This window comes from Podarcis melisellensis (genome assembly GCF_964234715.1).
Source record: "Podarcis melisellensis genome assembly, chromosome: 11".
NCBI classification, from domain to species: Eukaryota; Metazoa; Chordata; class Lepidosauria; order Squamata; family Lacertidae; genus Podarcis; species Podarcis melisellensis.
The window spans coordinates 19,636,472-19,660,772 of NC_138543.1; the positions used below are offsets into that span (position 1 = coordinate 19,636,472).

General features: G+C 45.8%; 1 protein-coding gene across 7 annotated transcripts in view; it reads left to right on the plus strand.

Annotated features, from left to right (window-relative positions):
* The first annotated feature begins 4,877 nt into the window (after positions 1-4,877).
* The window catches only part of SEMA6A (semaphorin 6A), a 177,917-nt gene continuing 158,493 nt past the window's right edge, over positions 4,878-24,301 (plus strand). For 5 of the 7 annotated variants that reach the window (XM_081930439.1, XM_081930443.1, XM_081930444.1 and 2 more), the window contains exon 1: positions 4,878-5,627. The gene's annotated coding sequence lies outside the window, so the exon portion shown is untranslated. Of the gene's footprint in view, positions 5,628-6,065; positions 6,314-24,301 lie in introns of those variants that run through there. The other 2 variants (XM_081930441.1, XM_081930440.1) reach the window with 2 other exon arrangements.

Below are 24,301 nucleotides of genomic sequence, written 5' to 3' on the forward strand. Positions count from 1 at the left end.
GCCCGTACGGGCAGGGGTACCTTTACCTTTACCTTTTTACTATCTAGAGAGAGCGTGATAATACTATTAAGCCCACAATCTAAAATTTCCAAATTCCATCACTGCATGCTCACTTCTCATTGGATAATTGGGGGGGTGGGATCCCCTCACCCTCAACATTTTGTATTTCTGCAAACCTTGGGATTTCGCAGACCTGTTGCTATCTCCCTCTTGTGCATGGCTGGCACTGTTTCAGTGACATGATCCACCCTCAAATGAGTTTGCCAATACAGTGGTACCTTGGGTTAATTACTTAATTCGTTCCGGAGGTCCATTCTTAACCTGAAACTGTTCTTAACCTGAAGCACTACTTTAGCTAATAGGGCCTCCTGCTGCCACCGTGCTGCCGAAGCCAGATTTCTGTTCTCATGCTGAAGCAAAGTTCTTAACCCGAGGTACTATTTCTGGGTTAGCGGAGTCTGTAACCTGAAATGTATGTAACCTGAAGCGTATGTAACCCGAGGTACCACTATAATTGAGTCTCTTAAAAATAGAACACAATCACCAGCTCCTCCCTCTTTCCCTCTATAGAGCTCAGTGTGTGATGGAGTCCAGTCAGTGATGGCTTAATCTAACGCTCATTTCTCAGTTCACATTTATTACATGGCATAGCTGCCGAGGGGGTGGGCTGATGAATTGTACTTTTACAGAAGACCTTTTGGGGTGTTCTTAATGCCATGGGGAGCCATGGGGATGAGCATGTTAGCTCCACCCCTATAGCTGAGCCAGTCATTCTGCCATTTGTGAAGGGTCTGAAGCTGTACAGTGGTACCTCGGGTTAAGTACTTAATTCGTTCCGGCGGTCCGTTCTTAACGTGAAATTGTTCTTAACCTGAAGCACCACTTTAGTTAATGGGGCCTCCTGCTGCTACCATGCCACCGGAGCCTGATTTCTGTCCTTATCCTGAAGCAAAGTTCTTAACCTGAAGCACTATTTCTGGGTTAGCGGAGTCTGTAACCTGAAGTGTATGTAACCTGAAGTATATGTAACCTGAGGTGCCACTGTACTTGTGGAGAGAAGAACAGGAAGCTCCTCGCTTCAGCCAGTTGCCCTCTAAAAGTTTGAAGGCAGGTGGAGTAGCAGTGGGTGTGTGAGAATAATGTGCTCATCCCTGTGGCCCATGCCCATATGTTTACTGCACATTTAAGAAGAGGGCGATTGCCTTGCACTTTGTCGAGAACCAAAATAGCATCCCCACAACTCTTTTTTTCATTTCGCTTTCAATGGCACGCACAAATCGAGGCTGGAGAGGCAGGGAAACAGCATGCCTCTGGGAATCTGACGCTCATCAAAGCAACCGCTTCATGCCGAAGCTTGCAAGTGTGGGTTGACTTGCAGTCCAGGTTTACGAGCAATCATATGAAGATGTTAGCAAGAAGCCAGTGTAATTTTGGGCTGGGCTAGTCTCTCCCTCCCTCCCACTTGAAGCTGAGGCTCCAATACTTTGGCCACCTCATGAGAAGAGAAGACACCCTGGAAAAGATGTTGGGAAAGATGGAGGGCACAAGGAGAAGGGGACGGCAGAGGACGAGATGGTTGGACAGTGTTCTCAAAGCTACCAGCATGAGTCTGACCAAACTGCGGGAGGCAGTGGAAGACAGGAGTGCCTGGCGTGCTCTGGTCCATGGGGTCACGAAGAGTCGGACATGACTAAATGACTAAACAACAACAGTCTCTCCCTCCCACTTGAATAAAATAGGGGAGACATTTGCCCCACAAAATCAATCACAAAATGTGGTGCTGACACACCATTTGAATGGTAATGTCCATAAACTTGGGGGGGGGCTCAAAAAAATTTGGGGTAGTGAAAGGACCTCAGCCCCTAGGAGTTGGCTGCTATGCTAACAACAACAACCATTTTATTCTTTATACCCCGCCTCTCTGGTTGGGTTTCCCCAGCCACTGTGGGCGGCTTATAGAGTTGTCATGAGGGTAAGGGTGGTCGAATCCTGCATGTCACCTTGAGTTTCTTGAAGTGAAGAGGGAATACTTATGTAGAAAATAAATTTGCTGATCCAGTCCCACTGTGGCTGCATGAATGGATCCTTATTCATAGAAGGGACAGTGAAGGTCATATGGTCCAACTTGCTTCTCACAATGCATCTGTAATGCAGGATGCAACCAAACCCTAACAGATGGCCTTAACAGAAGATGCTTAGAGACCTTCAGATGACTTCCTGGCTAATTAAACACCCAGAATATCAAGGCTTGGCCAATAAAATCTATATACCATCAGTGCACGAACGTTTCCTTGTTTTTCTTTCTTTCTTTCTTCAATTTAAAAGGTGTTTGCAAGTGCTTGCCCTCTCTCTACAACTCCACGGATCTGGGAAACAGAGGGAAAGTTTTATTCATATTAAAAGAAGAATAAGGGAGGAGCGGGGGGGGGGGAAACACACCTCCCCTAACTTTCCAAAAAGTCAGTGTGTCTAACATTCAAATATAGCCACCGAGCAAACACGACAGCTTAATTGTTTGCTTCTCTAAGGGAAGGAGCTAAACCCGGAATTAATTTGGCTCAGCTTGTGAAGCAATCCGTTTGCTCTGCTTAATTCTGGCAATTAAAGAAGTTTTCTCAGACACAATTAACATGTAAATCAGCCGCGGAGTGAGGGGTGCGCGGGGGGGACGCGGGGGGCAGGCTGGAGGAAACAAGGAGTATGCAAAGGCGATTGTCCGCGGGGGCGGGGGGGGCGAGACTCCTTCCTCTCGCACTGCGCCACCTTGGCCGCTGGGGGCGCTGGTGGCCCTCTCCTAGTTATCTAAGTAGCAGCATTAGGATTAGCGGCAGCCAGTCGCTTTCCCAGGCGGGAGGGGCCTGGGAAGCAGGAGGATTAATTTATTAGCGCTGCTACTGCTCTTCCCTGGGCTGATTGGCTCCGAGACAGGGACGGATTAACCCAGCCAGTAGCTCTCGGGCTGGGATTTGGGGGAAAGGGAGGGCGGGAGAGGAAGAAAGGCGAGCGGATGGGAAGGACCGTGCCAAAGATCTCCCCCCGAGGAGCATCGCAACGCGCTGCCCAGCCCGGGGGACGTCCGATTAGCATTCTCCGCGCACGCAGCTCCAGCAATTTATTTGTTTTCGCCCGGAGCCCTGGAAACTCCAGCAAAGCGGGCCGGCCGCGCAGGTTGCATGCGAGAGCATGCGCGCATCCAGACGAGGACCGGGCTCGTCTCCGCACCCGCTGCAAGGCGCCTAGCTTGCGGGAGCGTTTGGTCAGAGTTGTAGCCGGCGCCCTGTTACCTTAACGGGCCCGATCCTGTTACCAAAAAAACCGAGGAGACATAAGAGTGGTGATCTTGCAACGCCTTGGAGTGGGATCGCGGTGGGCGACCAAACTTTTCGCAAGTTTGATCATCAGCCCTTGCTCCGCTGTGACTTTCTTCTTTAGAAAAGGAGGGAAAGGGAAAAACTTTACTGGTGAAGCGTCCCCTTCTGGCCAAAGAGACGAACAGCAAGAAGCGAATCCCCAGCTGTTACACGACTCCTCTCCCTTGGCTATAGACCCCTCGCCTTTACGCAGAAGGGAAATACTGTGCGCGCTGTAAAACTCAGAGCCATTCGGGAGGCGTGCAGGCTTAAGGATCGCCGGCCCTGGCTGGCATTTCGGCAGCTGCGGTGCCGTCTCCCGGTAACGCTCCCTTGTCTTTCGTACACAGCCATACATGGGCCTGCTTTATTAATTCCTTCCCCACTTTTTCTTTTTTCCAGCGCTACAAAAAGAATCCATATTATGCAGCCCTTCTTCGTTCCACGCGCTCCCCCCCCCCCCAGCAAACTATGTTGGTCTCCTCTTTCGCCGTCATTACGGGCAGAATCCGTGGAAGTTTGATCCGAATCATAAAAACTAAATAAACTCCAGAGCGATTAGACATGGGCAGCTTGACTGTCAAGTCAACTTAAATGGCTTGGTCTCACAAGGTATCACAAGACGCTTACTAATTTTGCTGCTAGATACTAAGGTTGGGGAAGAAAGAGAAACGAGGGGGGGGGGGGTTTTGCTAACTTTGAGCATGGTTCCCATATCTATCCACCTATATATTTTAACACAGGCAATTTTTTTTTCTTCTTTGCCAAGATAAAGTTCGAGGAAGAAGGAATATGGGTACAACATTGAGGTAGATCCCCAAGTGTTTGTTTTTAAACACACACACACATACGCTTTCCATATTGGAAAGTCTAAAATTTCCTTTTTGTGGGTAATTCCAAAATGGTCAAATCAAAATACAGGCAAGAGGTTGCTTTGGTTGGACGTCCTGCCCCCATTATTGATTAGAGTGCAGCTGTTGTCAATGAGGACATTAGCGCGTTTGTGTGGGTGAAAGATTCTGGAAGTAGGTTGCGATCCCCTTAAAAAAAAACTTGTGCTAGGCTCGTTCCAAAAGATTATTCTTAAATTGTGAGCAGAGTTCCTTTTGCGCACGCCTTCCGCTGGCAACGCTTTGTTGCAGTGGGAAAATCATCCCCGGTATCGCCGTTTGAATAAGGAGGACTTAACCACATCCCTTTAAAGTTTAAACTTTTCAATTTTAAAAAAATCGATGAACAAATCCTTTCTCGCAGCTCGTCTCTGGTAGCGTTTCTTCGCAGGCTTTCTTCCTCCTCTTCCTTTTCAAACAAATCTCTTTTTTTATTTAATTAGGCAGAAGAAACTTTCTCCATGTTCCCGGGTTTCCCATCAGAATCCCTATCAGTTACATGCACAGAAGAGAGCGCGGAATAAAGGGAGGGCTCCCGATTTCTCTTTTTCTGTGGGTGTGTTGGCACTTTGCCCGCACCCCCCCACCCTCCCCCCCCCATTCATGGGCTGGCTGTTTGAGAAGTGGGCGAAGGTGGATGTCATGCTCGGGGCAGTCCGTTTCCGCGGAATCCAGCCCGGGATTTGACTCCACCTCCAGCCAAGCTGCTTCCCAGTGACAGAAGAGTTGGGACGGAGACTCGCAGTGGGAAGAGAGGCAGGGCGCGGGGAGATCGGGAGAGAAAGAGAGCGAGCGAGAGAGGCTGCTGCGAAGTCCTCCCCAAACACACACTTCAATGACCAGGCGAGCTGGGGCGAAGCGCTCTCTCCTGCCGGAGCACAAGCAGCTCTGCCTGCCGACGAGGAGTTCCCCCCAAGGCGCCTCGCCCGCCGGGAGCACTTTTTCGGAGGGGCAGCGCAAGACCCTGAAAGGACTTCTCCTCTCCCACGACCCGTCGGAAGGGGACTTACTGGAGTGGCAGCGCGAGTGGCCTCGGGAAGAGGAGTAACCGGAGCTCTTTGATTTCCCCCTCCCCACACCCAACCCTTTCCCCCTTTCCCCCCACCCTCCGTGGAGATGGACACATCGCAGCCCCCAAAGTCGAAATATTGAATCTTTCCCCCCCACCGCCCCAAACCTCCACACGCCGCCGCCCCACGCGCGCACGCATACACACACACACACGCCCCGCTCCCCCTAGGACGCACGCCGGTAATAATGACAAAGGATTGCAAAGGCGAGAGTGGATCGAGTTTCGCGGAGCGATCCCCTTAAATGGATTACTAAATGGGACACTCCATCAGCTAGTCCTGTCCTCGTAAGCCTCCCAGATACATGCACCGACGAGGTACGTGAACTCCTTTTTCCTCTCTCTTCTCTCTCCCCCATCCCCATGCACTGCGCTGCTGCTTCTCTGCGCTCCGGGATATGCACGAGGGCATTGTTCCGGGCTGCGTTTGCAAGCGCGGGGAGCTTGCGGCGCCCGGTCCTGCAGGACAGCAGGAGGATGGTGAAGCGGCGGCGGCTGCAGAGCCAGGAGGAGGCGAGGACTGCTGGGGCACGCTCCATGCCGGAGCCACTTTCTCTCCCCTGACCCGGGTCCGTGTTAGTGTGTGTGCACGCGCGCCGTGCAGTTTCCCGGGGAGGGGAGAACGCCTGATTTCTCTTGCCCTGCTCTTAATCTTGCACGAACTGGGCGCGTTTGTTTTGTTGCAAAAGCGCGCCGCCAGCGCCCTCCCTCCGCCCCGCGCCCTCGCTTTGGCGGCTCGGGGACACTTTGCCCGGGAGCTGCCCGCTTGCTTGGCCGCCGCAGGGAGGGGCGGCTGCCGGGCTGTGAAGCCGCGCCACACACACACACACACACACACGCACCCCGCCTCGGTGGCAGGCAGTGCAGCCGCGCCGCTCCGAGCCCGGCTTTTCCCCGTCGCTCCGCACGAGGCTTCCTTGGGGGGCGAGCAGGATGGGCGTGGAGTCTTTGTTTCGGAGACAATGTGACGGCGGAGGAGAAGCGGCGGCGAGCGGCGGGGGCAGGTGGGCTGGCGAAGCCGTCGGGCCAGGAGGGAAACTTGGGGCTGAGGGAGAGGCGGACCCCCTGTCCCCCCACCCCCGAGCTCGCCTTCCCCTGCCGGGGCCAACGCCTCTCCTCCGCCCTCGGCGCAGTGACCGGTGCCCACCCTGGTCCCTTGGGGGGGGAGCAGCGTGTGTGACGGCGCCGCCCGTCTCCGGCTTTGTTTGCGAGATTGGGGACGGGGCTTGGCGCGGGCGGAGGGCTGCTGCTGCTCCTCTCTCTTCCCCCTGTTGCACCCCGCGGTTGAGGGGAGGGGCAGCTGTCGAGTCGGTTGCTCTCTGGAGAACTGACGGGAGAAAGCGAAGTCGGAGAGGCGTTTGGTGTCTGTGGGGAGAGCGGAGCCGCGCAGGGCAAGGTTCCTGTCGCCGTTGCTCCCTTTTTTTCTCAGGGGGGGGAAAGAGGAGCAGGGGTGGCGCGCTCGCGGGTCACTCTCTCTCCCCTCAAGTCCCTCCTGCAGCCTCCGCGGAAGGGAGGAGTTAATAATGGGGCTCCTTCCCTTTCTCTTGCCGCTTGTGTGTGTGCAGGCGACAACTGGGGGGCCGAGGTACCTTTGCTCCCTCCCCCAAATAAAATATCTGCTGACTGCCGCCTCCCCAAGTTGATGGGCATCGCCATGCAAACATGTCTTGTGATCAATTATGCGGGGCGAGGCTAAACTGCTACCCCCCCAATATTTTATTTAAGTTGGCACCCGTGTGGTTTTCTGTGTGCGCACCTCCTTCACCCCCTTATGGGTGTCCCTTGACCACCGAAAGCATGGGGGATGTCTCTGGACTCTGGAAGTGGAGAGGACAATGGGGTTTACACGACACCTTCGAAGAGAACTTAGGAAGGTGTAGCTGAAGGTTGCTTGCCCTTTGCTCCGGGCAAAAGAGGGGAGAGGACGCTCCCGTGTGATCCTGCACAGGTAATAATGCACATTGCCTGAGGGGGAATGCTAGGGAAAGAGAAAGGGAAGCGCTAGAGAAAGGGCCAGGCAACGTGGTCCCTTGGGAAACAGAACTCCTTGTGCTGTTAAGTCCTTTGTATATTATAATAGTATTGGGAGACCGACCTGTTCCTGAGACACTGGGGTGACATGTTAAAAAGTTGTTGTGATACATATTGTGAAGCCATGGGCATTTCTGTGCATACCACCCTCTGCCTGGCCAGCAGCGATTAATTCGAGCCAGGGCTCACCAGGAATTAGCCAACGAACCCTTTTTCAATGCATTACTTTCTGTAATAGTGAAGGGGTGTGCCTTTGAGCATGTGCAGAGTGCCTTTCCCTCGCCACTTTAATAACCACAGCCATTTGGGGTTAAGGGAATAGGATTTTGGGGGCAGACAGTAGTACAGTTTCTATGCAGCCCCCCCAGACCAAGTACCTCTTATAAACTATCGCTGCCCCCCAAACCTCACATTTCAGTTGTTTCCCCCTAACTTCCCTTTGACACTAGGGAATGGTGTGAACGTGGAAAGTCCTTTGGCAGAAATTTTTGTTCCCTCAAAACTGCTGACTGGATGAAGATAATGCCCAAAGACTGGAAAAGGAAGGAGTTAATGGGAGTTCTCCGCTCACTGGGGAAGGAGGTGCAGCTCATGGGAAGCTGCTAGGCCCCCTCCCAGCACTGCCCAGACTCCTTTGGAATAAAAATAATAAAGAGGTCAGTGAGAGAGTCTCTCAGTATTACCACCAACCACCTTAAGCCAGCCCAGCAGCTGAAGGGAGAGCAGAGGCTGTTGGCTGGTGCTGGTGGTGTGTTAGCTGTTAAGGTGTGCTGGCTACATGAGCCTGGAAAGCTCTGGGCTGAGAGTAATGTGTATTAAGTGCTCTGGCTGTGAATTTGCATGAGTGAAAGTGGGAAGGCTACAAATCCCCATGTGTTGTTTTCCCTGCCTGCTGGTCTGTTGGAGAAGTGGAGCAGAACTGAGGCAGCTCAGGGGAGTTGCGGGGGGGGGGGGGGGAGGCTGGGAACTGCTGGCTGCTGCTGGCTTGGTTTCCCTGGAGCATCATTCGGCAGAACAGCTCGCAGCAATCTAGGCAAAAGGGTTCTGGATCCAGACCCGGGGAAATCCAGTTTGGGTATTGTCAGGTTCCAGGAACTATTGCTGGAACAAGTTTCAAGGTTTTCTTAGAGAAGGGGGGCGGAGACTTGTAGAGATGATGGCTGGTTCACACAGTGTTTTGTTTTGCAGAAGTTTCATGGAAAGAGAAGTGAAAATACGCTTGGTTGTGGTGACTGAAAAGCCGAGTTCAAGGCTGAATGTAAAAAAATAAATAAATCACAATCTCTCTTGAGTTTTCATTCAGTTTTAGCAAAGTGAAAAGTGGAGTGCTGTGGTTTATAGATATAGTTATCTGGGACCAGTGAATTTCTGTAGCTGGCTTTATTGTGCAATGATTATTGTATCTTAGCATTTGTGTTCCTAAACCCTGTATGCATATTTTTGTATATCTGCTCCCATTTTTGTGAAGGAAACTATTCTTTCCCCAGGAGTGGGTTCTTATAAATATAATTGAAAACCTGTAGATTTAAAATTGTTCAAATAGGAAGCAATCAGTTTGGTTGGTTTGTGATGGGAATATTTTGTCATCCACAACACAATGGAAGTTAAGTCATCATGAATGCATCAAGCAATTTCTATTAAACCGAAGTTACCAACACACATCATAATTCAGAACCAAGGTTAATTATTAAGCTAACATTAAATAAAAGTGGCAGAATTCTGTCTCCAACTATTGTTCTTTTATATTCTACTATTTTTGTGAAAGACAATGTTGTTTTTGTATTGTGACCTTTGTTTTAAAAAGCAGACAAACCAGTTGGGACTCTTGAAATGTCACTTTTTTGGTCTTGATTCTGCCATCCTTGTTTCCTGGACTTACTGCTTTTCTAGGAATATATTTCCGTAGGGTAGAGGGAGGTGCTTTAAGAAAGCTTGCAGGATGGCTCTGTTGATACCTAGAAATATTACTTTCCAAAACCCCACAGAGTTTGTAGTTTTTTTCTGCTTTAATTAACTGCTCCACAGAGCATATCCTATCCTATCCATGTGTACTCAGAAGAAAGATCTACTGAGTTCAGTGGGACTCCCAGGCTGCAATTCTAAAAACACTTACCATGGAAGCAAGTCCCATGGAAATCAATAAGGTTTACTTATGAGTAGATATGCATAGGATTGCATTGTGTCTCTTCACATTGTTTAGTGAAAAAGTGGAGACAAAGGAAGAACTAGGCTCTTTAGACCTTTATTTTTAAGTAACAACTGCATATATTGTTCAGTGCATGAGAAGACTGGGACTTTTCTTTAAGTGAAAGTACACTGCCAAGATATTTCTCTATGTGATATAATTTCTCATGGTATTGGCATGATCCCATTTAAACACTGATAGTTTATAAAACTTAATCTGGATCTTCCGGACAACTATATATAGGCCTTCGTCCTTTCTTACTTGGGAAAATCTACTGACTTTAATAAGAGCTTAACATAAGGAGGAACTGAAAACTGGTACATGCTGTCTGCGAATGCTGAAACACTGTATAGAGGGGAGGGGCTGCAGGGAATACAGTAGATAGGAGATGGTTGGTTTGTTCGTTTGCTTTGTACAAAAAGTCAAAGATGATCTGAACCATGAGTAAAAAGAATCCAATTTTCACATATGTGCCCCATACTTTCCATTAGTTAACATCATAGTGCTTATTTTTCTGATAATTAAAGAGACCTACTTCATGTGCTAAACCAAGCTTCCTGAAAGGGAAAGTAACTGGGCAGTCAAATGGATAAAGGACGCTTCTACTTAACATCCCCAGCTATTTCATAGTAACAAAAGTAGATGCTAGAGCCATAGCTCTTTTCCACAGGTTGTAATTTGAGGAGTGAAGCTAGTGCAGCTGGAGTCTGGAAAAAAGGGCAGCAGGGGTTAAGGGCAAGGAACTGCTTTCATTGATAAAAAAGAGAGCAAATTAATGATCTGTGATAAATCCAAAATAGAACTGTGCTCGTTAAAAGGAAGTCGGCAGTTGTAAACTTGTTTGTGTGCTTGTTTGGTAAAGGAAAGGGGAGATTTGTCACCTCCACAAGAGCAAGAAGAACTAAACATAAATGCATATGAAAGGCGCTCACATGGTTTAAGGCAATAAAGGCATAAAAGGATTAAATTGACCTCACCTAACAAATGCATTTCATCTTTGCCTATTTGCAGGAATACATTGCTGTGCTATCTAGAGGAATGTCCGGTGTGTTCTGTAGAAATCTATCACTCATTAACCTGACAGGTTACAGACCAAGAGCAGTTAGACACTGGGATTTCAAGTGCACTCGCCAACATTTTAAATTCTTGAGGCGGATTATATGCTGTTAGAGGGAGGAGAACATGGCATAGGAACAAAAGTGGTGCCTTTATTACCTCTTTTTCTATATGACACAATTCAATATCTCAAAGACCAAAACAGATGGGATTATTCAACAAAGTTAATTTGGTTGAAATAAGACAAAATCTGCACAACTTAGGGCTTCAATAAATGCATTCATATACAGTCTTACCTTGGATCTCAAACGCCTTGACTCCCGAACAATCGAGACCCGGAAATGAGTGTTCTGGTTTTTTAACGTTCTTTTGGAAGCCAAATGTCCGATGGGGTATCTGCGGCTTCTGATTGGCTACAGGAGCGTCCTGCAGCCAATAATAAGCTGTGCTTTGGTTTTCAAACGTCTTGGAAGTCGAATTAAATTCCAGAACTGATTCCATTCTACTTCCAAGGTAGAAACAATGGGGAACCTGTTGCCTTTCAGATAACTTGCATCTTCCTTGACTGTAGGCCGGTCCAGCAACACCAGGAAGACCATAGGCTCCCCGTCCCTGACATATGTTGAGTCAGAGAATGCTGATATTTAGTGGATCATATCATGGAGGAAAAACTGACAACTCGTTGTACATTCTGAGTATTCCAACCCCAATGCAATCCTGGTAAAAGTAACCACATAGTTAATTAAAACCAACCAGGCATGAGTAAAACATGTTAAGTAACCTATTGGATATGATCTCAGCCAAAGAAGGACTTCTAATGTAAATGCCCTTCTCTGTGGAGTGGACGACTTCACAATTATTTGCACCTCAGGACATAGTTTCCGCCTCATCACCTGGCTAGGGAAACGTAACTTTTGCTGTTCATGGCGCTAATGTAATTCAGGAAATTGGTAGCCTTTTCAGAACATAGAACGTAACTTTTTCTGTAGCTGAAAAACACCTTAAGAAGAGGGAATGACAAAGGCTCAATTTGTGGGTGTCTGCATACTCATGTAATTATTTAGTCAAGTCTACACTGACAAGACTTGTCATTGTCATTGGTGAGATCGATGCTCAACCCAGAACATTGATTACAGAAGATCTCGCCCAACTTTTAATTTGACTCTTTTCTCCAGACTTTACATCTGCATCTTCTTCCAAGTGGTTTCCAGTGTTTCCTCCATCCCAGAGAAGCAAGCCAGAAGCTAGTATTTCTTCTGTAATGTCTTAATTGGTGGTCGTGAAGTGCCTCTGGTAATTAACTAAGTACATTTCAAAGCATCACAGTTAGATGGGTAAGAGATATACAGCGATCAGGTCACCTGACAGAGAAGATGCTGCTGTCTGTGGGTTGGCAGCTGCTGTTTTCACTCCACGGTCGCAATAGGACAGTAGCAACAGGAATCCGGTTTGTAAGCCTAGAACTTGTAGCTGCCTGGATTCTGTCTTTAATATGTTTTTATTCCAATGTGTTTTCAACGCCTTGCTTTCAACACTTTTACCAGTTCTCAGCTGGTACCATTTTCCATACCCATCCTGAAACCTCAACTTGGCAGGTTCTAAAATAGTGACCCATGTGCCTTGCCTTTTTGTGTGTGCAGTTAAATGCCACAAAGCAAATGTGGTGTTATTGTGTCAATGAGCCCTTTCCCAAAGCAATTTGCAACTAAACTTGCAATCCCAAGCACAATTACGAGAGAGCAAGTTTTAATTATCTCCTGTGAAGTCGTGCTTGTGCAGAACATCCCTGCTATCTTCTCTCCCCATATGCCCCCCAACTGCTGATGGGATTCACCCAAGCCTCTGCAGCAAATTCTGGGGGGTGGTAGGAGAATAATCCATTCTTGGAGAATAATCCATTCTTAAGGAAATCAGCCCTGAGTGCTCACTGGAAGGACAGATCGTGAAGCTGAGGCTCCAATACTTTGGCCACCTCATGAGAAGAGAAGACTCCCTGATAAAGACCCTGATGTTGGGAAAGATGGAGGGCACAAGGAGAAGGGGACGACAGAGGAAGAGATGGTTGGACAGTGTTCTCGAAGCTGCTAATAACATGAGTTTGACCAAACTGTGGGAGGCGTGCTCTGGTCCATGAGGTCACGAAGAGTCAGACACGACTAAACAACAACAGCAACAAAGGAGAAGAAGAGTAGGATAGTGCCATTGTGTGAACTTAAGTTATTCTGAGAGCACAATGACTTTGTTGGATGCAAACCCATGAGACTTCTGAGCAATTGTACTTAAGATAGCACTTGACTGGTCACTGCCCATAATCATAACCATTTGGGTTGAATATTGCACCTAAATATGTTATTAGCCTGTCTGCCCTAGCCTCAGTCTAAGGTTTTGAACTGAGGAGTTGCATGGCCAGTGGTTTACCTTGTGACTACTACAGACTCGCCCATTTGGTACTGACTAAGCTCAGCAGTGTTTGGCATTTGTGGATTTCTAATGGCTTCCATTGCCTGGTAAGCAATGGACTATTGCATCTTTGTGGACAAGCATGGGATTAAAAAAAAAAGGCATTGTCGGTAGCTAAGAAAGTTCATGTGTTGTGATCTCACCTTGGGGCACTGGAGAAGATTCTAATCAGATTGGTAGTGCTCAGAGTTGGCTTTATGCAAACTTTTCACAGGCTGGCTATTTGATGTCAATTCGGTTAGCATAACTAAATTTGCTCAACTGATAGGTCAACTTAATGCTTCATAAAATAAGCTAAAATAACTGGCTTTAAGAAGAGTTAGTACAGTCAATTTCAGAGGGACTAACTTGGCTTAAATCCAAGAACTTTGGCAGCTTGTGCTGAAAGATAGGTCATGAGTACTTAATTACTTGATCAGGAATTTGTCCTGAACCATGAATTAACACCTCTACTTTTATTATGGTTAGGCCAGTCTTGAGGTGAGAAAATTAGACAAATTTATGGAATCTTGAATTAGAATTTCCAGTAGTTTTGTTTTGGTTTTTAATCTATTTGCATAGAGTTCCGTGTGGTTATCCAGTGGAATCCTGCCCAACTTTTGTGAGTTATTACATTTAACTCCTTAAATACAATGATACCCCTTCTGAATTACCTGTAGTGTACAGTGGTACCTTGGTTTACAACCATAATCTGTTCCGGAGGTCCGGTTGTAAACCAAAACAGGTTGTAACCCAAGACGTGCTTTCACCAATGGGGCCTCAAAAAAAAATGGGTTGTAATCCAAAAAAAGGGACACGCACTTCCAGGTTTGATGTGGTTGTAATCCAGAACGGTTGCAAACCAAGGTACCACTGTACTAGATGAATCCTAGTATGTTGCTGTTTTATTTATAGCCTCCCTTGAAGCCAAAGTTGACACCCAAAGCAAACATTTGTTATAGTCACAGAGCTATAGTATGAACCCGATAGATTGGCACCTGCACTGCATGGGACACAGCCTCATGATTTGAGTACTCACCAATTTTTTGAATGCCAGTGAGAATAGTAACACAGCAGTCAAAGAAAAGCATTTTCCCTTCCATCTAGTTTTCTGCAGGGTTTTTGTTTTGTAGGAAGAAGCAAGCATTCAGGAACTCCCACCATTGAAGTAGTAACAGACCAGAGTTAGATTTTCCACCTCAATTAAACCAAGCTATTAAACAGTGGTTCTAAGGTTCCGAAACCTGCTGTGGGAAACTGAAAATTACATTGGTGGAATTAAACATTTTAAATATTTAGGCTACCAGAGAATAGCTTATTTTAAATAAATAGATATAGAAACTGTTTACTATTCATGACAGTTAAGAAGCATAAAAGCAGCTAATGTTAAATAGAAAGGCATAGGATGAACTGGAAGAAAGTGTACAGCAAGCAAACAAACAAATCTCCCCTCACTGCAAATCAGTAAATGCATGTAATCGATAACAAAAAATCAAGTTTCTAAGTAAAATATATTCATGTCTAAAATTTGATTCAAAAGGGACGCGGGTGGCGCTGTGGGTTAAACCACAGAGCCTAGCACTTGCTGATCAGAAGGTCAGCGGTTCGAATCCCCGCAACGGGATGAGCTCCCGTTTCTCAGTCCCTGCTCCTGCCAACCTAGCAGTTCGAAAATACCTCAAAGTGCAAGTAGATAAATAGGTACCGCTCCGGCAGAAAGGTAAACGGCGTTTCTGTGCGCTGCTCTGGTTCACCAGAAGCGACTTAGTCATGCTGGCCACATGACCTGGAAGCTGTCTGTGGACAAATGCCGGCTCCCTTGGCCTATAGAGCGAGATGAGCGTGCAACCCCAGAGTCAGTCATGACTGGACCTAATGGTCAGGATTCCCTTTACCCTTAAAGTTTAATCAACTCTTATGTTAAGCGTATTGGGATGCTGCCATATGGAATCATGGTATGTTATTTTGTTTCTGAATGTTACCAACTCCACATAAGTATTTGTTCAGTGTATAAAAAGACTGCAAGTTCCTTTTTGTCTGAATGGGCTTTTCGAAATAAAATCCCAAAGTGTATCTGTAGAGACTGAAGCATGGATGGAAAATGATAAGCCAGCTATTAACAGAACTGCCAGTTGCTGCATCTCAAGAGGGAAGACATATGGTAACTCACTACGTTCAGTACTGACCTTTCCCTTTAAAAGTATTTTTTTTTAATAATAGCAATTACTATATACAGTGTTTTAGTGCAGATACTTGGAATTCACTGTGAATATATTGGTCCTCACAATTCTATTCTGTAGCTACCAAGCAAAACATGTCCAGAAAGGAATCAGGCATACTATGTTGAAATCTGTGGTATTTTTATTTTTGCCTACATGCTAGACTGCAGGATGAAACTGTTGGCAAAAGTTGTTGGGGGGGGCGGGGAAATACTCCATTACGCCTATGGATTCTATATCCAGCTGCCTTCAATGGAAACCAAATACTCATGGCAGCAGGAGCAAATGGATGATTTTATGACATGGAATTCAGCCATAGCCTGGGCCCAGCGTATAAAAGCTAGACATTTTCCTGGAGTGGGATTGTGATTGCCATATTGATTATGCACTTTCCCCTCCCAGTATTTATACCATGTGCTTTTCGTCAATATTGCTTAGCCACAAAAACCTCACAAGAATCTTTCAGTAATTAAAAGGAGAGCATCCTTGTGCAGCTAGTGAAAGTGAAGTCTTGTTTCTGACTCTCTAGCAAAATCTACATCTTAACTCCAGGAAACTTGACTGCATGGTGTTTCTGGACTCAAAAGTTTCTGGTAAAATAGCAGATAATCTCTTTTAAGTAGCCAACTGTGTTTCATTTTAGAGGATTTCTCTCTCTCTCTCTCTTTCTCTCTCTCTCCACTTGCATGGGATACATCTTTTCAGGAAAAGAGAAAAGAGGAAGCAGATAATTTGCTGCATTTTATGAGTTTTTTAATAAAACGAAAACCATTGATACCTGTCAACATCTTCTGTTTAGTGCCAGTGTGACATGGTTCTGTGCTAATTCCTTTCCCATTCTTGAGTTATGGCCTAGCTTGACACTGTCCTTGGCCTCTTCATCTATTAATCATGGAAGCTGCTTTCTTATTCGGTTGCCATAGTTTCAGTGCCTCAGATAGTGTTGGGGTGCCTTGGGAAAGGCTTGAGATATACTAGGACTTGCAAGCCTTGCAGTTATTCTGGCACTTGCATAGCTCTGAAAGAACAGAAAACAGCTCCAACATAATTTCAACATAAGAGGAAACTTCTGGATGTGTCTCTCTGGACCTTGTTATGTGCACACCCAGCTGATATTTTCTCCAGGATTTTCTTCTTCCTGGGAAAAACACACACCCAAGAACTTGCAGTTCAGAGACTAATGGCTGCTTTTATCTACTGCAAGGAAAGGAAAGGGTTTTCTGTTGATGAATGGTTGAGAAAATTAGGGCATTTGGCAATACAGGTAATTTTTTTGCTCTTAGTTGCACATGGCATGATGTTATGTTTTTGATAAAGCCATTTTTTTTGTAGTTGCCATTCTCAAGCTGATATTAACTTTTCTTTAATTGTGCTTGCAAGCTGATGAACTTTTGTGTCTGGAAACTAGCTATTTCATGTGTTGAGCTTGAAATAAAAGAAAACTGAAGTTTGGTTATCCAAAGAACCATAGCCATTTCATTTCATGTTGATTAGAAACATTGCCTCTTCATCCATCCATCCACCCTTTTCAGTGTTTTTGCTCTCAAGTTTTACTTATATGTTTAGAAACACTTATATGTTTCTAAATGCAGAGTTATGTATTCCTAGGGAAATATATACATGCGAGAACAACGACTAGCTTCTCAGAAAAATGCTAATCAACTTGAGGGACTAAAACACAAGGCAGTCATCTCTGAACTTAGAGTAAGAAGGAGATTTTCTTGACGCAAATTTCAGTAGAAGTCAAATTACACTGGACAGTAGCAATTCCATGAGTTTCTACACATAGCCGACCCAGTCATGTAGAAAGCAGGGTGGTGAGATCCAATTCTGGCAGCAAAAGGGATGCTGTCCCTCTTCTCCTTCCGTAGATAGCTTGCCTCTCTGCAGAGCCTCCCTTTGAACACCTTGCTCCTCAGCAAGGTCCCAGTATCAGAAGTGAACTTGGCAGGATTAAATGTGCTGGTGGGGTGAGGAGTTGTGTGGAGGTGAGTAGCAGGTCCAGGGAGGGTATATTGTCATGCTCATTTTATTGTTGAAATTGGACCCCCACACAACTCTGTATGAAATAGGCATATCTAACTTCACCTTGATTACACCATAATAATATAATCATAGAACTGTAGACTTGGAAGGGACCCCAAGGGCCATCGAGTCCAGTCCCCTGCAATACTGGACTCTTTTGCCAACATGGGATTGGAACTCACAACCCTGAGATTTAGAGTCTCTTCCTCTACCGCAGACATAGGCAAACTCCAGCCCTCCCGATGTTTGGGACTACAATTCCAACCATCCCTAGCTAACAGGACCAGTGGTCAGGGATGATGGGAATTGTAGTCCCAAACATCTGGAGGGCCAGAGTTTGCCTATGCCTGCTCTACCGACTGAGCTGATGAAACATTCACAGTGCAGTCCTATGTGCACCTTCTCTGAAAGAAGCTCCATTGAGTTCAATGAAACTTGCTTCCAAGCAAGTGTCCATAGGATTGCGGGCTAAATTTTAATATCGCGAAGGGTGGTGCGTGTACTGCATCCTTCTACATATGATTTTTCAAAAATATTGTAGAGCTGGAGAAGTTGTGGTGGACCTGCTCTTCTCTTTGGAGAGTTAGCATAAGCAGGTTCCGGTTTAGGGTAGTCACCCAGATGCAAAAGAGGACAGGGCACTTGTAGAGAGACAGTGTGGTTTAGTGGTTAGAGTGTCAGACTGGGCCGTGAAGCTCTCTGGGTGACCTTGAGCCAGTCATTGCCTCCCAGCCTAACCTACCTCACATGGTTGTTGTGTAGATTAAATGAGAAGTGGGAGAAGCATGTACACTTACCCTGAGCTCCTTGGAGAAAAAGATGAGATATCAATGCAATGCAATGTAATAAAAATAGTTGAATAGAAGAGGTGATTTCAACAGGTATAGCTTCAGCAGGCTACATCTGAAATTTTCACACAACGGTGTAGAAAGTGGAAGAGTCCTGTCTTCTTTTTCACCTGCCCCTCCAGTTCACTGTGGCATTGTAATTGACTTCCCCCCAGAGATAAATTCATTCATTTATTTTTAAAAACCATTTGTTGGCCACCTTTCCAGGCATTCAGAGTGCCATACCATAACAAAACAAATTCAACAAATGAGCAAGCAAACCGAAATCAGCAGTACAGTGGTACCTCTGGTAACATACGCTTCAGGTTACAGACTCCGCTAACCCAGAAATAGAACCTCAGATTAAGAACTTTGCTTCAAGATGAGAACAGAAATCGTGTTCCGGCAGTGCGGCAGCAGCGGGAGGCCCCATTAGCTAAAGTGGTGCTTCAGGTTAAGAACAGTTTCAGGTTAAGAAGGGACCTCCAGAACAAATTAAATACTTAACCCGAGGTACCACTGTATTAATAAAGACAAGCCAACTGAATCAGAGGTCAAATGGAATAAATGCTTTTTTTGCACCAAGACCAATAGAGAAGGGGGATTTGGGCTCTTGGGGCAGGGGGTCCAGAGGTGCTTGATGTAAGAGCTGCTTCTCATCAGGACTGTTCTCACATTCCATGGAGTTGAGCTTTGAAGCACGGTCTGAGAGGATGATCTAAGCTAGTACAGGAGGAATATAAGGAAAGATTCCCTCTCTGAAACATGTGGGACCCAGCTATGAACTTTTCCAGCAGCTTCAATAAGATTAATTTGATAAATTTTAAGAAGCATTTAATGTTCAAGAAAATAATATTGAGAAAAAAAACAGTTAAGCAAACCATTTTAGTCAAAGCTATGCCAGGGGATTATGCGCTGCTTGTAAGTTTGTCAGATGTGGAACCTGTCTGAAGACATAGTGACATTTGAAATTATAAATAAGCTACTTTTCATTCAGGGATGAATATCAGAACTTCAAGCATGTCATTTCAGCAGCCTGAATAACATGCTTTTGCAGACTATCAACTATTGCCTCCTCTGAAGTAGTTTCTGATTGAGGTTTCATAACATGAAATAGATAAAAGGATAAGTGTTTATATGATGCTAGATGCGTCAAGTTTCTGGGGATCAGGGGCGCTAGTTGTAAACCTTTGCTCTTGTGATGGCACAGGAGCTTGGAAATGAAATATATTGTTGCGCCCCACCCAATCTCCAAGTGGTGCGAGATTCCGGGCTTCCAGGCACTTATCTGGGGTTCATGTGTCTTTAGAATATATGGTTTATTTATGCAGGTATACAACCTGAGCCCATGATGGAGGGGTTCATAGAATAGGTCCAGCACCAAGGGCCTTCTGGCGGTTCCCTCGCTGCAAGAAGCCAAGTTACAGGGAACCAGGCAGAGGGCCTTCTCGGTAGTGGCACCCGCCCTGTGGAACGCCCTCCCACCATATGTCAAAGAGAAAAATAACTACCAAACTTTTAGAAGACATCTGAAGGCAGCCCTGTTTAGGGAAGCTTTTAATGTTTAATAGGTTATTGGATTTTAGTGTTTTGTTGTAAGCTGCCCAGAGTGGCTGGGGAAAGCCAGCCAGATGGGCGGGCTATAAATAATATATTATTATTATTATTATTATTATTATTATTATTATTATTATTATTATTATTATTTATTATTACCCAAAAAGGGCCTTGTTTCTCTCATAGCCACAGCCTTGGATTCATACAGAAGTCAAATATTGCTCTCAGACGTTGCTTTGATTCCAGCTTGCTACCTTCCTTCTAACTCACATCGCTGCAACTCTAAACTAAGGCTTTGACCTTCTAACCATATCTCAGTTGAGGGAGGGGTTACACCCATTTATTGTTTCAAACAGAGCTCCCTTTTCTTTGTTCTATTCATGGCCCATCACCCAGGCAATCACCTCAACACCAGAAGCTAACCTGGCTTATATTTTAACACCTGTTAGAGCCAGGGATTAGAAAAATCTTGCATACAGCCTACTTCCCCCTCCTCCAATTCATAACGACCATATGTTTTTTCCTAAGGGCATCACAATGAGATTCTGGAATCATTTCTCACTAAGTAAAGAGCATGTCAGTTAATCTATATAATCTTGCGATGGCTCAGTTGTTTGACAGTGAAAGTAGATGTCCTGATCACAGTACTATACTCATATGGGAAGCTGGTTTGTTTCAAGGGAAAAGTGATACTAGGGAAGGCATATCATAGATCCAAGGGATGCAGGTGGCGCTGTGGGTTAAACCACAGAGCCTAGGACTTGCCGATCAGAAGGTTGGCGGTTCAAATCCCCACGACGTGGTGAGCTCCCGTTGCTCAGTCCCTGCTCCTTCCAACCTAGCAGTTTGAAAGCACATCAAACTGCAAGTAGATCAATAGGTACCTGTCAGGGTTTCTGGGAGAGAGGAGGAGATGACAGAGGAGACGGAGAGCGAGTGGGAGGAGGGGCAGAAGGATGAGGAAGAAGATGACGGAATTCTGAGGGAATCCACGAGTCTGAGCAGCGAGTCAGAGGATTCTCAAAAGGGGGTTACCTTAATCAAGCAAAAGGGAGGAGAAGGGAGAAGCGGAGAGGAGCCCAGTGGAAGACAGACGCAGCAAGAGGCGTCTCAGCCGGAACGGAGAAAAGGGGGTGGAGTCGTCAGCCTCTCGGAGGGAGCAGGATTAGGAGAGAACAGAGAAAGGGGGTTGGAGCAAGGTGTTCAGCCGGAAAGGGTGGAGAGCAGAACAAGGGGTGGTGTAGCGGTCGAAAGAAAGGTCAGCAGCAACGTACGCGCGCCAAGTTCAAACGTAGAGGCGCGCGGAAGTGGAGAGAGCTCAGGGGAGGAGCCCGGCCCTAAAGCCAGAAGGAGGGGGGAAGAGGCGGCAGAGGATTCAGCCTCAGGCGAGTCACGGAGAGAGGGAACCCAGGGGGGCAGGAAGACCCTGCGGAAAAGAAAGGAGAGGAAGAGGTGGTCTAGAGCCAGGCTATTAAGTTGGTGTGGAAGAGGGGAGGAGTCAGAGGGGACTTCAGCGGTCTAACGTGACAGACGTACGGCCACGATGCTGAACTGTACGAGAAGCAGAAATCTTCAATAAACTTTTCCTGTAAATAAACTGCAACGGAGTGAGGTCTCTTGTGAGCTGGGACCCGTCCTGGGTGGCCGTGACAGTACCACTCAGGCAGGAAGGTAAATGGCGTTTCGTTTCGGTGTGCTGCTCTGGTTCGCCAGAAGCGGCTTAGTTATCTGGCCACATGACCCGGAAGCTGTACACTGGCTCCCTCGGCCAATAAAGCGAGATGAGCGCTGCAACCCCAGAGTTGGTCACGACTGGAGCTAATGGTCAGGGGTCCCTTTACCTTTTATCATAGATCCAAGGCTGAAAAGGTATCTTAAACAAACTCATTTGCGTTCCCAGAAGTTGTTCTGGGTTAGTCAAGTTAGATGCACTTTTAAGGAAGTTTGCATCTCTTATATAAAAGGTAGTGCATGATGTTGGAGTTTAACATTTATGTTTCACCTGGTGTTTTCCAGTTATGATTTATCTTCAAAAGATGTCTCCGAGTAGATTAAGGACTTGATTCTATAACTACCAAAAAATGGAGATCCAAGGCTATTTTAATTTTTTTAAATCCAGTTAAAAAATCGTTTTTAAATGCTGCTTTTAGGCACATGCATTGGGCATTCTGTGGTATGGTTGCTCTAGAGTGTAGCGCAAAGTAAGCACAGGCGGCAGCCATTTTGCATGGGGGTTCTGTTCCTGGCCCCCATGTGCATTGTTGGAGTGCGCATAAGCCTGCTCCATTCTGCCCTCTTCTGGCTCCCAAACGACCCGTGTATCAGTTGCATGGCAAATGGTCTCTGTCTGTATTGCATAACAATCGTATGTATGATATTAGCAAATCATGTATTTTTTGTTAGTATTATTTGGAGAGTTTGGCTCATACCACAACATGTAATCCAGATTTAGGGCTTTGTGTATTTGTGGCTGTGATGCCTCGGACACATAGCTGTCAACTTACAGATTTGAAAATAAGGGACCAGCAGCCTCGAAAATAAGGGATCGGCAGCCAAAATAAGGGATTTTCGGAGCGCAGGTATGTTTGACTTCTGAGCCCCTCCGAGCCAAAGGCAGAAAGCCCAGCCAGCAGCCAAACGAAGCCTCAAGCGGTGGTTCCCACGGCGCAGCAACCCGGCAAAGGGGATGCAGCAAGGAAAACCACTGTCACCTCTCCACTGGGAAGCGCTGAGCAAAGGCGAGTTCCCAGGCAATGCAGCAGGGCACAAGGCATGCAAGCTCCACCTCCCAGTCGTTCTTAGACTCCTTATTGGGTGAGCAGCCAAGCAACACAGTTGGAGCCTCCATCCTCCCTGGCCGGCAGGGAGGGAGAGGAGCTGCTTCTTTTGAAACCCGGGAAATTTAAGGGACATCATCAATAAGGGACAGTAGCGGGACACAGCGCTGGGATAAGGGACTTTCCCGCCAAATAAGGGACGCTTGACAGCTATGCTTGGACAGCATAAAGTTTCTGAACCCTTTTTAGTTCTTTAAGATGCTGTTGAACTTAGGCCTCCAGGTCTGCAAGGCAAGCAAGGTCTGTCACGTCCTTGGCTCAACCTCACAATCTTATTTCTGGTTACAACATATTTGCATATGTAAATTTATTTAAATATTTACACACGCTTAGATTTTCCACCATCTAGCATTTAGGCTGGCCTAAGATTAAACTGTTGTGTAAGCTCGAACCCGGTTGAACCTTTGAAAATCAGTCATTTGGGACATTTAGCATATGCTGGATGGTTGTACATTATGATAGGATGAGATTATGGCCAGGATCAACAAGACAAAGCCAGAAGAAAGTGTCACAGTTAAGTTGTTTCATGTGCAGACATAGTTGGAACCTGTCAAAAGAAGATTCTGCTTTGGCTAACTTCCAATATAGAACTATTCTACAGGTTGAATTAAAGACTTCAGACATGTCCACATCCATCCCTATGGTACACAGAGTTCAGGATTTTAAGTGTATTCCTTTTCAGGAATGAATTTGCCCATTTTTAATGTTTTTATTTGCCTATTTTGAGTATATATAGACATGATCTCAGGTGAGGATTCTACCATTTCACCCATGTTTAAATTGGCCCTGTACCTCTTGTAAGTGTGCACAGAATTTAATGTACTTTTCAGAGGTGTATAACACAAGTATGTAATTTTTTTACAAATGTAGAGCAACCTTATCATATATATATATATTCATAAATATACTTCCTGGAAAATGCGCCTATAATATTGCAGTTTGGGGATGTTATTATCTATCTGTCTCAGTATTTGATTCACTCCACTTTCCATTTGTTCTTCAAAACATTACTTACTTGAAATGCATTTCATATCACTTGAAGCACAGATTTCTTAATAAATGTGCAATGTATCATATTAAAACCATTTTTACATTAGGATTTTTAAAAGATGATGATCATGTATCTTAAATAAGGCTCTGGTTGTATTCAGCTCACTGGTGGTGTAGTAGAATAATTTGTACTTATTAATTATAAATGGTGAGCTTTTGCAGTTCAGACTTATTGATCTTTAACCATCTTAATGAGAAATTACCTAAATTAAATTGATTTAATATTCGCGGTAATGTGTTCTAGGAAAGTGATAATGTAACATAACTCCAGAACTGTATCCCATCGAGCAAAAATGGCCTTTCATGCAAATAAATTCTTGCTGTGTTTTTTCAGGCAGGGATTCGAATAAAGCGAGAAAATAAATCTAGTTCTTAGAACAGCAATAAAAAGATATAATATTTTTGGTGTATCTCTTTGGGTCTAGGTCTGAGCTAGAGAAATGGGAAATCCACAAATTACTGTGGGTTGGATCTACTCTAGACTAACAGAGCAATCCAAACCACCCCACTTTTTACCTGACCCAAGAGTATGTTTGCATTAGATGGATGCGCCCCTCTTTCCAGCTCAGCCACTTTCCCACCAGCCATGACTGAGCTCCCTCTTCCATGCATACCAAATGTGTGGGCAGGAATCATTGGAAAGCTCCCAAAATGATGTGTTCTGAGGATGGGGAGCAAGTAGGGCTGAGATGGTCCAACTCCTTTCACGCAATGACACTGGGCACAATTTTGGGCCTGTTGCTATGCCTTTGGAGCCAATTGTCCT